Source organism: Scyliorhinus torazame, chromosome 4, assembly GCF_047496885.1.
Source record: "Scyliorhinus torazame isolate Kashiwa2021f chromosome 4, sScyTor2.1, whole genome shotgun sequence".
Classification (NCBI taxonomy): Eukaryota; Metazoa; Chordata; class Chondrichthyes; order Carcharhiniformes; family Scyliorhinidae; genus Scyliorhinus; species Scyliorhinus torazame.
In genome coordinates, this window is record NC_092710.1 from 151,114,241 (window position 1) to 151,129,118 (window position 14,878).

The 14,878-nt window shown below is 46.8% G+C and overlaps 1 protein-coding gene across 3 annotated transcripts in view; it reads left to right on the forward strand.

Moving 5' to 3' along the window:
• Positions 1 to 14,878, forward strand: part of grhl1 (grainyhead-like transcription factor 1) — a 145,114-nt gene that overhangs the window by 6,297 nt on the left and 123,939 nt on the right. The window lies entirely within an intron of this gene.

Consider the following 14,878-nt stretch of genomic DNA (forward strand, 5'->3'; position numbering starts at 1 on the left):
GATAAATAATTAAACTAATTACCTCTTAACAAGGTGCAAAGATCTTCCTGAATGTCCTGAAATAGTCAGTGTGCCTAATACTTTGTAAATGCTGCCCTGTAATTGATTACCGTGGTGATGGAAAATGATTGTCATTAATTATCCAGCATTGTTGCTCACATTGTTGGGTGTTATAAATGGCAGGATAAGATTGTAGAGGAATCAAGTACAAAAGCCAGGATAATGGTGTTAAATTTATGTAGAACCTTGCCGTTCTATCACTCTGCAGTTCTGGTCTCCACTCTACAAAAACGATACTGAAACAGTAAAGAGAATGCAGAAGACCAGTGTAGAGTATAAAGACCGACATAGTCCACTTGTTCTGATTGACCCGCTGGGTGCTGTAGATTCCTGATATTCTGTTTGAGGCGTTCCACCTGATCCCAATCCACGTCTCCACACAGGCACGTTCTAGTGAAGTGCCTGGTTAACAAAAGGAACAGGCACCCTCTAAGATGGTTTTCCTTCTTCCATTCCCAGAGGCAGAGTACCGATTGTAACAACTCTCTCAATGGCCATGACAGACCACTTAAGACAGACCTGGGGCCAAACTCTAAATCTTTAAAAAAAAAAAATTTAGAGTATCCAATTCATCTTTTTCCAATTAAGGGGCAATTTTGCGTGGCTAATCCACCTAGCTTGCACATTTTTGGGTTGGGGGGGCGAAACATACACAAACATGGGGAGAATGTGCAAACTCCACACGGGCAGTGACCCAGAGCCGGAATCGAACCTCGGACCTCGGCGCCATGAGGCCACAGTGCTAACCCACTGCGTCACTGTGCTGCCCTCAAACTCTAAATCTTGCTTGCCTTAATAACTCAGTTCCATATCAGGCAGTGATATAGAAACTGAGTCTAAACCATTGGGGAAGCTCCTAGTTCCTCCTTAAGAGGAGTAGCACTGGTCATACTCATGGGTAATTCATGAGCATGATTCAGAAGCAGTATTGAAGGTGTCAGAATCTAGTCTCTATTGGGAGGAGGCAGTTAAGGTGGGGAAAGTTTCCAACCAATCTCCAGTGTGAAATGTTGACAAACTGAACTGGTGACACTGCATTTTTATTTTGACATTGAAACCTACATGATCTATAAATCCAGAGGATGAACAGTCTGCGAGAATATTGACATGAGGATATGGTTTGTCTTTCATTTGCACACGCAAGATTTTAATGCTTATGGATTATTGCTTGAGCAGAAATGTTAGGTGGAATTTTCCTGGAAATACATTAAAGTGCGGCAGCGGACGTGAAAAAGACGTTCTTCCCACGGGCTACAAGGGCAGTCTTTTGCGCCATACGGTTCACGCCCCACCTTATTAATTATGTAGACACGAAACTTTTTTTTAAAAAAAAATTAAATTACCCAATTATTTTTTTCCAATCAAGGGGTATTTTAGCGTGGCCAATCCACCTACCCTGCACATCTTTGGGTTGTGGGGGTGAGACACCCACACAGACACGGGGAGAATGTGCAAACTCCATGCGGACAGTGACACGTGGCCAAGATCAAACCCGGGTCCTCGGCGTGGTGAGGCAGCAGTGTTAACCACTGCACCATCGTGCCGCCCCAATAGACACCGGAAACCCACCGCATTGCTGCCGGGCGGGTGGCCACTGAATCGCCCGGCTCAATGTTTCCTCACCCTTGGTGCCATATCTAAACTGCTGCCACACACACCATTCCCAATGCTTGCAACCCAAATATGTTCCAGTGAAGACATGGCCCTGAAAGCCAAAAAGTGTTCGGTGAGTTGCCCCTGGTATGCCTTTTGGAGGCCTGCTGTAATGACCTCTACCCCCGCTCTGACCACAGGAGATCCAGCAATCACACCACTTTGGCTTGGGAGATGGTGGCAGTGTTATCATAGATTATCATAGAATTTACAGTGCAGAAGGAGGCCATTCGGCCCATCGAGTCTGCACGGCTCTTAAAAAGAGCATCCTACCCAAGGTCAACACGTCCACCCTATCCCCATAACCCAGTAACCCCACCCAACACTAAGGACAATTTTGGACACCAAGGACAATGGCCAATCCACCTAACCTGCACATCTTTGGACTGTGGGAGGAAACTGGAGCACCCGGAGGAAACCCACGCACACACGGGGAGGATGTGCAGACTCCGCACAGACAATGACCCAAGCCGGAATTGAACCTGGGACCCTGGAACTGTGCTGCAATTGTGCTATCCACAATGCTACCATGCTGCCCTGCAGTGTTGGTTTGTGCTTATGCTGCACAGGATAGATCGGCCATCCAGTGCAGAAAGAGATTGAATTATCCCATCCTTGCCACCAGGGTAAGTCAACAATTTCATCACTCTAAACTCACAAGGCGCTCTTGCTCTCTATCTCTCCTTCGCCTCCTCCCTTGAGGCCACTTGCATAGATCAACATGTGCACCGCACACACCCTAGGATACTGGTAAACACTGCACAACCCTCATGTCATACAACCAGCTCAGCAAATTTTCACAGTGCAACAGGATAACCGGTTACAAATGCTTTTGTGCTCTTACATCACCCTTGTCACCCATGCAATAATTGTAATAAACGTAACAAAGTTCAGGATTAATGATGAACTATGAACTGCAGAATAACCATCCACGGGGTTTGGAAAGGCCAAAACCATGTCAGGATCATCAAGCAACAACCTGGATCCATCTGGAGCTTCAGCAAAGCCTCTGCACCTCCACCATATCGTCGTCCTGAAGACCTGCTGAAGAGAAATCTAGGCCCTGGCGGCTGCCTGCAGCCCTTCTCGACGAACGCAGAGGACAAGACCATGTAAGGCCAGTGGTTGGAGTCTTCGACCGAGCCCAGACCTTAAGACCAGATACAATGTGCTCCATCGAACTCGAAATGCCCAACCTTCAAATTGAGATTGTGAAAGCATGTTTTGGAAATGTATCCCCTCGAGAGACGGGGCATATACACACACACACACACACACACACACACACACTCACTCTCCTTCTCAGGCCCCGTCTCCCCGAATCAGCCAGAATGTTCGACGTACCATGCTGTAGGATTCCCAAGGACTGAACGTGAGACCCAACTGAGAAGACTGCCCTATCAACTTGACAGGATTCTCTTCTCTGTTTCTTTCTTCCATTCTCTTTAGGACATCGATATCTCGCAGTTCTACAATGTGAGCACTAATAATCTGTGCCAGAGAGCTGAGAATGTCATCTACAAATTCACTCATAATGGCAGCCATCGGTTTGACGACAATGGCATCGCCGAAGCATAGGCCCGTTCACCAGCGAAACCACCACTGTGTGAACTTGGAACTATCTCGGCTGTCTTCAACTTCCTCAATCAAACAAGGACTTCCTTGACTTAACTCCACTCCCTATCAACAAAATTTAGCCAGGAACATTGCATAGGACATACTTAGCAGGAACAAATTATTATGGGTTATGCATCAGGATAAAAATAAGGGTTAAAAATTGAGTAGCACCAGAGCTTGTGAAAACACTCTTGCGCTTGCATCGTGTGACCCCCATCCAGTACATTTCTGACTAGTTCCCCACCTTCGCCCTTTGTGAACTCAGAACTCTGCTGCCTGTATCCTATTCTGTCCAGAGTCCTGCTCATTGACCTCTCCTGTCACTACTCATGTTTCCCAATGCCTCAAATTTAAAATTTTCATTTTTTTCTTTAGATCCTTTCCTAGCCTTCCTCCTCACATCTATATCCAGGAACCTATCACACCCCAAACACCCCTTCCTTTGGTCTCATTTATTTTCCCTGCCGTTAGCGACTGAAGAACCCAATGTTTTGAAACATGTCCCCAAAACCTTTTCCAACACTTCTAACATGTCTCTGTAAAATCCATCCCTCTTTGAAGATTTTGGCCACCACTTTTAGCACTGTTGTCTTTTGTTTTTTGTCCATTTACTGTTACATCTCAAGTAGTCCTGAGGCTTTTTTCTGTTAAAAGTGCTATTTAAATGCAAGTTGTTGTTGTAAGTTTCCACTTGAGTGGTGTTTGCACTACTGAATTCATAGAATTTCTACAGTGCAGAAGAACGCCATTCAGTCCATCAAGTCTGCAGTAACCCTCTGAAAGAGCCCCCTATCTTTTTTTTAAGTAAATTTAGAGTACCCAATTCATTTTTTCCAATTAAAAGGCAATTTAGTGTGGCCAATCCACCTACCCAGCACATCTTTTGAGTTGTGAGGGCGAAAGCCATGCAAACACGTGGAGAATGTGCAAACTCCACACGGACAGTGATCCAGAGCCGGGATTGAACCTGGGACTTCGGTGCCGTGAGGCCATTGTGCCACGTGCTGCCCTAAGAGCATCCTATCTAGGCCCACGCCCCCATCCTATCCCTGTAACTCAGTAACCCCACCTAATGTTGTTGAGGGACAATTTAGCATGGCCAATCCACCGATTCCCTACTTCTCTGGACTGTGGGACGAAACCGGACACCCAGAAGAAACCCACGCAGACAAGGGGAGAACGTACAGACTCCATATCGACAGTCACCCAAGGCTGGAATTGAACCCGGATCCCTAGTATTGTGAGACAGCAGTGCTAACCACTGTACCACCATGCAACCTGAATAATTCAAATTATTTAAAGTGTAATTTTTGCATTTGTCACAAACAGGCTAACTCCGCGGGCACAAGAAGATGTTGATATTATTTTGTTTGCTCACAATTGACAGCAATAGAGAATTGTGCTAAAAGATTATTTGGTGTTGAGGTTTAAACAGTTAAAGCTTTGGGATGTGCATCTAAAATAAGATGTGGTCAAGGAATGTCACTTAAATTAAACAATTTTGTGATTGTGATCTCTAAAGCCATTTTCCATGTGTTGAAGAAATCAGTCTTTTAAAGTATTTCAGTTACATTTGGGATTCAAAATGGCGAATAAAGAAGCACAAGATGTTGATGAAGATTTGTTTTGAAAGTAAACGTGAACCGTAAACTGAAGATAGATTCAGCTGGTTACTTTGGAGGCCTAGGCCCCCCGCCCAAAGTCATTGTCATTGGGCTTTGCAGGCAGACTCCAATGAATTGAAATGTGGGAGACATGATGAGGCATATTGGGGTTAGCCACCTTGGTATGTGAATTGAAGTCATTTTAGTCTTTAAACAGTCTGTTTTTGACAGTTCAGTTTCCAGCTGGTGGATTAGAAATCGTGATTTGGCATATCTTCATGACACTTGCTTACTAAGGTTGGGGCTCGGGCATATTCCAGTTCAAGCTTTGGGAGTCTGGGTTAAGCCAATTGCTCCAAGTTGAACTGCCTTCCTTCTGCTTGTCAATTCGGTACACTCCCACTGATAAAGCTAGTGGCATCATCAATGATTTTATTTAATACAAAAACCTGCTGGCACATGTGCTGTTTTTAGCCAGTGATCTGAATGAAAAGATGAAGCTTGGCGGGCCGACTGGATCAAGAAGGCGGTCAGGTGTAGAGTTTTATACCTTTTATTTTTCACCATTACAAATAACATGAAGTAGAGTAATTCTTATATTAGTATTGGTTGATGAAATTAATTGTATGCAACTAAGCAATTATTGTAAAGGAGATTGATACCATTCAAATAAATTGGGTTATTTCAAGTGGATGAATTAAGGGATGGCAGATGGATTTTATTGTATGTAAGTGTATGGTTATGCATGAAACAGTGCAAGATTGGTGCAAAAAGTGATCTAGGAAATGCAAATATCGAAGTAAGACTCAGAACTTGTTCTTATTTGAGGTTACAACAAATAAAATCATCTGGGTCTCTGGGATGACAGGTTTATGGCTATGGCAGATGCAGAGATCGTTTTACTTGGACTGCGTTTGCAGACCTGGGGAGTTTGAGTAGTAATAATACAAACTTTAAGCAAAGTTAGAAACCAAGAGTCTCCTTTCTTCCCCCTAAGGCAAAAGTGGAAATTTGAAATAGACTCCGAGCATTAACTCATTAAGATGAGCCTTTTAAAAATTTGGTATGGGACATGATTGAAGATTAAAATAAATTGATGATCGAATATTGTTCCGAACATTTAGGGTGGTCAGTGTTGCAGCTGTAGGTTCAGTTATACCGGTATTCTGCACTTTTTATTTTGGGTCTATGGAGTGTGGTCAGGAGTTGAACAGAGCTATTTCTTTGAGGCTGATCTGTGGTTATTTACTTCTCTCAGAAAATGGAATGGGTCTGGAAGAAATGGGCACGATGGACTAAATCATTGTTTATATTTTTGTTCAATTTTTCCTTTTTAAAATTGTCTCATCCTATAAATTTCTTGGTCTATATACTCACTATCCCCATGCTGTCCAGACCTCCCATGGTGCAGCTTTGTTGGTCTGTTTTTATCTGTCTTCATGCCGAACCAATAACCTAGTGCAATGGGCCACCAAAGTCTGGTGGTGTTACACATTGAGGTGAGGTTCTGAAAATTACTAATGTTCACTTAGATCACCACTGATCTAGTGAGATGGACAAATAACCTTTTAATTGCCAATCACCCATGGCTGTCAAAATTTGATCCTTGCAATAAACTGGCAAAGATTGGTTATTGTCATTGGTATTTCAAAATGAAATTGGACCTGAAGGTCACGACTAAAGTGCCAAACGTTTGGACTGATGACCTACCCCATCCTCGGTGCTTTTAGGTTATTGTTGCTCTCTTTGTCAAAGTCTAATAGAAAATTGCAGACCATCGACTGTGAGAAAAGATTGGCGGAATCAGGAGAAGAAGGGCCATTAAAGTAACTGTTATTAAAATTGCCCATGCTGTATATGCAAGGAAGGGAAACCTGCAATGAGGGTGGACCGACCAGAAAATGATATTGATCATTTGGGGCAGCACGGTAGCACAGTTGTTTAACAGCTCCAGGTCCCAGGTTCGATTCCCGGCTTGGGTCACTATCTGTGCTGTGTCTGCGTGGGTTTCCTCCGGGTGATCCGGTTTCCTCCCTCAGTCCAAAGATGTGCAGGTTGGGTGGAGTGACCACGCTATATTGCCCTTAGTGTCCAAAAAGGTGAGGTGGGGTTACGGGGATAGGGTGGAGGTGTGGGATGTTCTTTCCAAGGGTCGGTACAGAATGGCCTCCTCCATTGTAAATTCTATATGGTCCAAATGAGTGTTGGCTAAATCAGAGGTGCAAGGGTGATGGAAATGCAGTTGGGGTTGTGTGGCCTGTTAACCTGGTCTGCAAAAACATTGAGTTCCAGTGAACTGGTGCATGACTCCTGTTATAATTGGAGATTTTGTTGCTGAAATAGTAACTATTTGAAGTTGTCTCTTGTCTGAGAAATGCCAGAAAGAACTTGTATTTATTTGATTTATTTAGGTCCTATAGAATGTTCTGAATTGAGCAATTAATGTGTGCACAGCATACTACCACAAAAGGCAATAAGATAAATGACCATATTGTCTGTTACAGTGCTTTTTTTAAGAAAGCAAGGTCATTGGGCAAACGTCCCTGGGGCAGAACGTGGTGCAGTGGTTAGCACTGGGACTATGGCGCTGAGGACCCGGGTTCGAATCCCGGCCCTGGGTCAGTAACCGTGTGGAGTTTGCACATTCTCCCTGTGTCTGCACAATCCAAAGATGTGCAGGTTAGGTGGATTGGCCATGCTAAAGTGCCCCTCAATTGGAGAAAAAAATAAAATAATTTAATTTAAAAATCTTTGAATAATACCGTGGCATATTTTACATCCATGATGTTTAAGATAGCACCTTTTGACAATGAAGCACTGAAATGTCAACTTAAGTTAGTGTCCTAGGCCTAACCATATTCTGCAGCTTCATCAATGACCTTCTCTCCATCATAAGGTCAGAAGTGGGACGTTCTGTTCCATTCATAATTCCTCAAACACTGAAGCATTCCGTGCCCAATATGCAATATGATTTGGCCAAGCATTCAGACTTGGGTTGATAAATGGAGAGTAACCTTCTCACCACACAAATGCCAGACAATGACCACCTCCAACAAGAAAGAATCTAATTGTTGCTCCTTGACATTCTATGGCATTACCATCACTGGATCCCCCATCATCAACATTCTGGGGGTTACCACTGACCAGAAACTGAACTGGACTGGCCATATAAATACTGTGGCTACAAGAGCAGATCAGAGGCTGAATAATTGCAGTGAGTAACTCATCTCCTGACTCCCTAGAACGTTTCTGACATCTCCAAGGCTCAAGTCAAATGGAATACTCTCTACTTGCCTGGATGGATGTGGCTCCAACACTGAGGTCAAAGCAGTATAATTGATTGACACCCCATTCACCACCTTTAACATTTACTCCCTCCAGCACTGAGGCACAGTGGCAACAGTGTGGCATATACAAGATGAAGAGCAGTAACTCACCAAGGCTTCTTCAGCAGCACCTTCCAAGCTTATGCTGTCTCTTGTCTAGAAAGACGAGGACAGCAGACGCTTGGAATCAGCACCACCTGCAAATTTCCTTCCAAGCCACAATCCACTCTGACCTGAAATGATTCCTTTGCTGTCGCTGAGTCAAAATCCTGGCACACGTCGAACGGCACTTTGGGTATACATCTACCGCACTGACCGTAGGGTTCAAGAAGATGTATTACCCATTACATCATGGGTAATAAACGCTGGCCTAGCCAGTGGCACCCATATATCATCATTAAATTTTTTTAAATCTCTCTGGAGTGGGGCTTACACTCTTGAGTAAGGCAACAATGATATGATACCTCTAGCCAGGTTTGACATCATGTATTGATATACTTGTCTGTGTGGAAAATACACGTGTGAAATATATAAAGGAACATTGTAAATTGACATGGAAGAGGCTACCTTGATAGATGAATAACCTTTCTTGTTCCTTGCTTTCTTACGTCTGTACATAAGAAAAATATTTTGGAGACTTCCGGGTGCGGCGATGACCAGCTGAGTCGCACGTTTCGGCAGCTCCCTGTGAAACGGACTTTTGGGCTCTTGATAGGAGCCCCAACGGCAATTTTGACGGCTAAAAACACTGTGTGGTAAACCAGAAGGGAATCCCCCCTGGATACGGATGAAAAAAGGAGGAGAAAGTGGCGGGATTGCAGTGGATCCTTTAGAACAGCGGCAAGGAAGGCAAGCAAAAACCAAGATGGCGTCGGAAGGTGGCAGTTTAACATGGGGCCCTGAACAACAAGAGTTCTTGAAATGCTGTGTGGAAGAGATCAAAAAGGAAATGAAGAAAGAGCTGTTGGCCCCGATACTACAGGCGATCGAAGGGCTAAAGGAGGAACAAAAGACCCAGGAGCGGGAGCTTCGGGTCGTGAAGGCAAAGGCAGCCGAGAATGAGGACGATATACAGGGCCTGGTGGTGAAGACGGAGACGCAGGAGGCACATCAGAAACGATGTGTGGAAAGGTTGGAGGCACTGGAAAACAACGCAAGGAGGAACAACCTGAGGATTCTTGGTCTTCCTGAAGGTGTGGAGGGAGCGGACGTCGGGGCATATGTGAGCACGATGCTGCACTCGTTAATGGGAGCGGAGGCCCCGGCGGGTCCGTTGGAGGTGGAGGGAGCATACCGAGTGATGGCGCAAGGACCGAGAGCAGGAGAAATTCCCAGAGCCATAGTGGTGAGATTCCTCCGTTTTAAGGATAGAGAAATGGTCCTTAGATGGGCGAAGAAAACTCGGAGCAGTAAATGGGAGAACGCGGTGATCCGCGTTTATCAAGACTGGAGTGCGGAGGTGGCGAGAAGGAGGGCGAGCTTTAATCGGGCCAAGGCGGTGCTTCATAAAAAGAAGATAAAATTTGGAATGCTGCAACCGGCAAGACTGTGGGTCACATATCGAGGGAGGCACCGCTACTTTGAGACGGCGGATGAAGCGTGGACTTTTATTGTGGAAGAAAAACTGGAATGAGCGGGTTATTAAAAAGAACGTTCGAACAAAGTGGTGGGGCGAATGTGGGGGGCAAAGAGGGGTTTTATGTACTAATCCCGCGATGTGGTAACTTTTCTCTCTCCCACAGGTGGTGATGGGGGGAGGAGGGGAGGTGGAGGAGATGGGGCGTTGGCCATTGGGGGCGGGGCCAAGGGAGAAGCGCGGGCTTGGTTCCCGCGCTATGATAATCATGGCGGGAATAGAGAAGCAGGAAGGAGGGGGCGTCGCACGGTGCGAGCCGAGGTCACGGGGGGGAAGCCGAGGTCAGCCAGAGTTTGCTGACTTCTGGGAGCAACATGGGGGGAGTAATTACGCTAGCGGGGGATCTAGTGGGGGGGGGGGTGGGAGGGGGGAATTACTGGGTTGCTGCTGCTGGGGAGAGGGGGGAGCTGGTATGGGAGAGGATGGGCGGGGGGGGCACCGCCTGGGGGAGATACAGCTGCGTGGGAACCGGGTGAGGAGCTGGTAAAAGGTGATGGCTAATCGACAAGGGGGGGGGTAGGAAGCCCCCCAACTCGGCTGATCACGTGGAACGTGAGAGGGCTGAACGGGCCGATAAAGAGGGCACGGGTACTCGCACACCTTAAGAAACTTAAGGCAGATGTGGTTATGTTACAGGAAACGCACCTGAAACTGATAGACCAGGTTAGGCTACGCAAAGGATGGTTGGGGCAGGTGTTCCATTCGGGGCTAGATGCGAAAAACAGGGGGGTGGCTATATTAGTGGGGAAGCGGGTAATGTTCGAGGCAAAGACTATAGTGGCGGATAACGGGGGCAGATACGTGATGGTGAGTGGCAAACTACAGGGGGAGACGGTGGTTTTGGTAAACGTATATGCCCCGAACTGGGATGATGCCAATTTTATGAGGCGGATGCTAGGACGCATTCCGGACCTAGAGATGGGAAAGCTGATAATGGGGGGAGATTTTAATACGGTGTTGGAACCAGGGCTGGATAGGTCGAAGTCCAGGACTGGAAGGAGGCCGGCAGCAGCCAAGGTGCTTAAAGATTTTATGGAGCAGATGGGAGGTGTAGACCCGTGGAGATTTAGCAGACCTAGGAGTAAGGAGTTCTCGTTTTTCTCCTATGTCCATAAAGTCTACTCGCGAATAGACTTTTTTGTGCTGGGTAGGGCATTGATCCCGAAGGTGAGGGGAACGGAGTATACGGCTATAGCCATTTCGGATCACGCTCCACACTGGGTGGACTTGGAGATAGGGGAGGAAACAGGAGGGCGCCCACCCTGGAGAATGGACATGGGACTAATGGCAGATGAGGGGGTGTGTCTAAGGGTGAGGGGGTGCATTGAAAAGTACTTGGAACTCAATGATAATGGGGAGGTCCAGGTGGGAGTGGTCTGGGAGGCGTTGAAGGCGGTGGTTAGAGGGGAGCTGATATCAATAAGGGCACATAAAGGGAAGCAGGAGAGTAAGGAACTGGAGCGGTTGCTGCAAGAACTTTTGAGGGTGGACAGACCATATGCGGAAGCACCGGAGGAGGGACTGTACAGGGAAAGGCAAAGGCTACATGTAGAATTTGACTTGCTGACTACGGGCACTGCAGAGGCACAATGGAGGAAGGCACAGGGTGTACAGTACGAATATGGGGAGAAGGCGAGCATGTTGCTGGCACACCAATTGAGGAAAAGGGGAGCAGCGAGGGAAATAGGGGGAGTGAGGGATGAGGAAGGAGAGATGGAGCGGGGAGCGGAGAGAGTGAATGGAGTGTTCAAGACATTTTATAAAAAATTATATGAAGCTCAACCCCCGGATGGGAGGGAGAGAATGATGGGCTTCTTGGATCGGCTGGAATTTCCCAAGGTGGAAGAGCAGGAAAGGGTGGGACTGGGAGCACAGATCGAGGTAGAAGAAGTGGTGAAAGGAATTAGGAGCATGCAGGCGGGAAAGGCCCCGGGACCGGATGGATTCCCAGTCGAATTCTATAGAAAATATGTGGACTTGCTCGCCCCGGTACTGACGAGGACCTTTAATGAGGCAAAGGAAAGGGGACAACTGCGCCCGACTATGTATGAAGCAACGATATCGCTTCTCTTAAAGAAGGAAAAGGACCCGCTACAATGCGGGTCCTATAGACCTATTTCCCTCCTAAATGTAGATGCCAAGGTCCTGGCCAAGGTAATGGCAATGAGAATAGAGGAATGTGTCCCGGGGGTGGTCCACGAGGACCAAACTGGGTTTGTGAAGGGGAGACAGCTGAACACGAATATACGGAGGTTGTTAGGGGTAATGATGATGGCCCCACCAGAGGGAGAAACGGAGATAGTAGTGGCGATGGCTGCCGAGAAAGCATTTGATAGAGTGGAGTGGGATTATTTGTGGGAGGTGTTGAGGAGATTTGGTTTTGGAGAGGGGTATGTTAGATGGGTGCAGCTGTTGTATAGGGCCCCGATGGCGAGCGTGGTCACGAATGGACGGGGATCTGCATATTTTCGGCTCCATAGAGGGACAAGGCAGGGATGCCCTCTGTCCCCATTATTGTTTGCACTGGCGATTGAGCCCCTGGCGATAGCATTGAGGGGTTCCAAGAAGTGGAGGGGAGTACTTAGGGGAGGAGAAGAGCACCGGGTATCTTTGTATGCGGACGATTTGCTACTATACGTGGCGGACCCGGCGGAGGGGATGCCAGAAATAATGCGGATACTTGGGGAGTTTTCAGGGTATAAATTGAACATGGGGAAAAGTGAGTTGTTTGTGGTGCATCCAGGGGAGCAGAGTAGAGAAATAGAGGACCTACCATTGAGGAAGGTAACAAGGGACTTTCGTTACCTGGGGATCCAGATAGCTAAGAATTGGGGCACATTGCATAGGTTAAATTTAACGCGGTTGGTGGAACAGATGGAGGAGGATTTCAAGAGATGGGATATGGTATCCCTGTCAATGGCAGGGAGGGTGCAGGCGGTTAAGATGGTGGTCCTCCCGAGATTCCTCTTTGTGTTTCAGTGCCTCCCGGTGGTGATCACGAAGGCTTTTTTTAAAAGGATTGAAAAGAGCATCATGGGTTTTGTGTGGGCCAGGAAGACCCCGAGAGTGAGGAAGGGATTCTTACAGCGTAGCAGGGATAGGGGGGGGCTGGCACTACCGAGCCTAAGTGAGTATTATTGGGCCGCTAATATTTCAATGGTGAGTAAGTGGATGGGAGAGGAGGAGGGAGCGGCGTGGAAGAGATTAGAGAGGGCGTCCTGTAGGGGGACTAGCCTACAGGCTATGGTGACAGCCCCATTGCCGTTCTCACCGAGGAACTACACCACAAGCCCGGTGGTGGTGGCTACACTGAAGATTTGGGGACAGTGGAGACGGCATAGGGGAAAGACTGGAGCCTTGGGAGGGGTCCCCGATAAGAAACAACCATAGGTTTGCCCCGGGGGGAATGGATGGGGGATATGGAATGTGGCAAAGAGCAGGAATAACGCAACTGAAAGATCTGTTTGTGGATGGGAAGTTCGCGAGTCTGGGAGCGCTGACCGAGAAATATGGGTTGCCCCAAGGGAATGCATTCAGGTATATGCAACTGAGGGCTTTTGCGAGGCAACAGGTGAGGGAATTCCCGCAGCTCCCGACACAAGAGGTGCAGGACAGAGTGATCTCAAAGACATGGGTGGGGGATGGTAAGGTGTCAGATATATATATAGGGAAATGAGGGACGAAGGGGAGACTATGGTAGATGAACTAAAAGGGAAATGGGAAGAAGAGCTGGGGGAGGAGATCGAGGAGGGGCTGTGGGCAGATGCCCTAAGCAGGGTAAACTCGTCGTCCTCGTGTGCCAGGCTAAGCCTGATTCAGTTTAAGGTATTACACAGGGCACATATGACTGGAGCACGGCTCAGTAAATTTTTTGGGGTGGAGGATAGGTGTGCGAGGTGCTCGAGAAGCCCAGCGAATCATACCCATATGTTTTGGTCATGCCCGGCACTACAGGGGTTTTGGATGGGGGTGACAAAGGTGCTTTCAAAAGTAGTAGGAGTCCGGGTCGAACCAAGCTGGGGGTTGGCTATATTTGGGGTTGCACAAGAGCCGGGAGTGCAGGAGGCGAGAGAGGCCGATGTTTTGGCCTTTGCGTCCCTAGTAGCCCGGCGCAGGATATTGCTAATGTGGAAAGAAGCCAAGCCCCCGGGGGTGGAGACCTGGATAAATGACATGGCGGGGTTTATAAAGCTAGAGCGGATTAAGTTCGTCCTAAGGGGGTCGGCTCAAGGGTTCACCAGGCGGTGGCAACCGTTTGTCGAATACCTCGCAGAAAGATAGACTGAATGGGAAAAAGAAGGCAGCAGCAGCAGCCCAGGATCTGGGGGGGGGGGGGGGGGGGGAAGAGGAGGAACCAGAAGGACTCTCAGGGTTGTTAATATATACTGTATAGTATGTATAGGTCGTTGCTACAGATAATTATATATTGGACTGTTAAATTATATTTTTGGAGAGTGTTACTTGTGACAAGGCAGTTGCCAATTAGGGTTAGTTTTCATTTTTGTTATTTATTATTTATTCATTTTTTTTTTATAAAATAGGTCATTGTTATTTGTGTTGTTATAATATTGTGTAAAGGATGCACAATGTACTGTGTTGGTTGACCAAAAATTTTCAATAAAATATTTAATGAAAAAAAAAAAGAAAAATATTTTGGAGTATTTGAAACCGATCTGGTTTAGAGTTGGGTAGTTCTGGAACCAAAACTGTGCTTGACTAAAGCATGATTGTTCCATAATTTGCTTTGTATAAACGCTGAACCTTAGGCTGCATTATGCTATTCAGATTGAATCTAGCGCTATGAAGCTTGTATTATGAGACTGTCCCGTGATATATTGTGATCATTTCTGGAGGGAATATTGTTTGTTGTCCCAGCTGTGGACCTTGTCTGAACGGCTTTGATCCAAATTTAAGTGTATGTTGGGTGCTCTTATTGATTTTCCCCATTGTTAACTATGGGAATATAGCAAGGAGGCGTTGGT